Here is a 3,105-nt window from a genome sequence, read left to right as displayed (position 1 = left end):
CGGCCAGATGTCATATGCAACCCCTGCCTTTCTCTGGGTGTCAGCTGCACCACTCTGAGTAATTCCCCACAGGGAATGAAAAAACTGAATTATTATGAAAGAATGACTCGTTTGTTTTTTTGTTTTTTTTTATTTTGCGTTTGTTGAGGTTCATTTGAATGAATCCATTTGTGTCTCAGAACATAATTTGCAAATTTCCAAAGCAGCAGACATAGATGTAAATGAATCGGTAGTGTCTCCGCTGCTGCCGCTGCATTTGCATTTGTTTTTCCAGAACTCCGTGTGCCGAGCTCAGGCTGTGTTCTATCAACAGCAGACTTGTAAATGACAGGGATGCTCATTCGGATGTTGAAGTCCTTCACGGGGTTTGTACCCAACGTGTTTAGCAGCACCTTATTCAAAGTTGTGCATATTTCTTTTCAACTGATTGGAGAAAGATCTCACAAAGAAAGTTGTACTTTATGCTTGATATTAACCCCTTCCTGCACCTCCTACTTGCTCCTGAATGGATGAGTTCCAGCTTATCTGTTAGACTGAATCACCAATTAACCTCAACATGTTTTTGGACTTTTTGGCAGGAAGCCAGAGAACCCAGAGAGAACCCACGCTGCACAGGGAGAACATGGAGACTCCACGCAGAAAGATCCCGGGTGTCCTCACCGGGACGCCAACCGGCGATCATCTAGCTGCGAGGCGATGGTGCTAACCACCGAGACACCTTGCAGCCCTACAAGGACATTAATACATGAAAAGTCTAAGTATTTGGCTGCAAGTGCTGGAAACAGACAAATCACCAGTTACAAGTGAAGCGGGCCTCACCATGGGCTGTCTTTTACCGCAGTAGTTATACCTCCTGCAAGCCATCAGGCGGCGCTATCCTTCAGCGTCTGCTATATGTGAACAAGCTAAATTTGCTGAGTTTGTGGGTCCCTGAGCAAAAACTGTCATGATGGCTTGCTAACTACTGAGGTACAGAGCAGCACAGCGGTACGCAGCCAGAATGAACGAGCCTGTGAGCCTGAACTCAGGACACAGAAACCCTTACAGATTCGAATCTCTCGCAGCAGAAGTGCAGCAAAAGTCATGTGTAAAAGACAGCCAATGGTGAGGCCCGCTGGACTGGTAACTGCTGATTTGTCTCTGTTTCCAGCATTTACAGATCTTTTTACACATTCATACATCTCACTACAGATACACAGATTGAGATACAGACATTTACAAATAGTTTTGCTACAATACTTCCCACCATACTCTACTTTCTGCATGTAAATATTTTTAAAATGTCCTAAGCTTTTAGAAATAACCTCAAAGGTGACAATTTGAAATTTTTGAACATCAGAAGGTTTCCACTGAGCAGTGAGACATGCCCGCTTGATTCTTTGGATGAATTTGTCATTGTAACTATTTTGCTGGGACACTGTTTTGAATCCTGGGCTGTGCACCGCCCAAAGCGACTGTGGTTGGTTTACAGCAATGCAGTCCAGTGGGGGGTTTTTTCCCACTGTTGCAGAATGATCATGAGGTGCTGCCAGACCATTGACGAGCACTGATACTGTAGAGATAAAACTGCAGAAAGGGCTTCATGGATAATTTCAGCATTTTTCTTAAAAGCCCAGGAACAAACCAACACCAACAACATTTTACTTTGCACATATTTGAAAACCAGTTACTGATATTTAACTTTGTTCTGCGAAACCAGCTGTTGAGTGTGATTGTTGGGGACTATTTTGAACCGTGGATGAATAAACATTTGCATTTTTAGGAAGTGTTTCCGGCTGCAGGACAGCGTATGTGAGATTGAACAAATATAGCTGCAGTGGTAGTGAAGAAAATATCCATGAACAGTGTGGATATGTAGTCTGGATAATAGTTGTGAATGATAATGCAGCCCTATGGCACAGAGGAATAAGAGATGTCAGGCTGAGGAGGGTCTTTTTATGAGATCAGTGAGAAAAAATATTGAAAATCACTGGATGCACCTTTAAAACATCCTCTTTTTTTTTTTAATGACTGATGTACACGACAACCTTATGAGATGTACAGTCACAATGACAGATACTAAAAAACACACAATGAAAATAGCACTCAGTAATAACGGAAACACAAGGACAATATAATGTCTACATGATTTAAATCACCTGACTTAAAACCCCTTAAGTCACAGAGCTACTGCCATCATGTAGAAACTAATTAAAACATTTAAATAGCTGCAAACTTTGTGCACACAAAACTCGTTAAGTAAAACATTTCTATGCTGAGCTTCTCTGACTTCAGTCTTTAGCCTAAAATAGAATCAAAGAGTAGTTTCCTAACAGCATTCAGTAAGATGTGGTGCAGCTTTCTTGCTTGACTTGTGCTCAGTGGGTCAGCATTTATCTAAACACAAAGACAAATACAGTTAGAAATTGTGGGAAGATGATTTGTGTGTGTGTGTGTTCTTGGTGTTTATCAGCACCTTTACTGTCACTCTCCTCGTTCTGCTTCACCGGCAGTTCCTTCCAGGTCAGCTGGAAGTCCCTCAGTCCCCGTTTAGCAAGTGCTGCATGCAGCTAAAGGAGAACGATGAAGTCAAAGTGTGTTCACGTCTTTTGTTTTTTTTTCTCCTTTCTGTCTCTCTTTTTTTCACAACACTCTACCTGCTTCAGCAGGTTGGCGCTGGCGACCGGATCCTCCATGTCGGCGCTGGACTGAAGCTTCATCTTCACCACTGTTTTCTGAGCTTTGTAAACTGCACAGGATCAGAGAGAAAGGTGAACATTTGAGTCTAAAAATCACAAGAAGTCTGATAAATACATGGTCATAATGAAATGTAAGAAAAAAAAGAGGCCTCAATGCCCGAGAGGTTTGCATTCTTCCACGCACTCGAGGTTTACTGGTGAGGGCTGCAATGACGAGTTGATCAATAAAGCAACTCACAGCTAGTTATCATGTAAGTAATTTAGACATTTAAAATATCTAAATACCTTTCAGTTCCAGCTTGTCATTTGTGAAGATTTACTGCTTGTCTTAGTCTTATGTGATAACAAATTCAGTATCTGGTGATTTGTGACTGTTGGTCACGTTGGACTTTATAGGACAACATTAACTTTCCCTTGTTTCTATCCA

At 41.8% G+C, this 3,105-nt stretch overlaps 1 long non-coding RNA gene across 1 annotated transcript; it reads right to left on the bottom strand.

The window, feature by feature from the left end:
- Nucleotides 1-2,072: 2,072 nt before the first annotated feature.
- Nucleotides 2,073-2,724, bottom strand: LOC103375163 (uncharacterized). The gene is made up of 3 exons (XR_521187.1): nucleotides 2,637-2,724; nucleotides 2,456-2,549; nucleotides 2,073-2,376 (listed from the first exon to the last, which is right to left on the bottom strand). It is a non-coding gene; the product is annotated as an uncharacterized LOC103375163 (long non-coding RNA).
- Nucleotides 2,725-3,105: the final 381 nt, after the last annotated feature.

The sequence above is a fragment of the Stegastes partitus genome, unplaced genomic scaffold (genome assembly GCF_000690725.1).
Source record: "Stegastes partitus isolate 25-593 unplaced genomic scaffold, Stegastes_partitus-1.0.2 Scaffold2487, whole genome shotgun sequence".
Lineage (NCBI taxonomy): Eukaryota > Metazoa > Chordata > Actinopteri > Pomacentridae > Stegastes > Stegastes partitus.
This window is presented reverse-complemented; position numbering and strand designations above follow the sequence as displayed.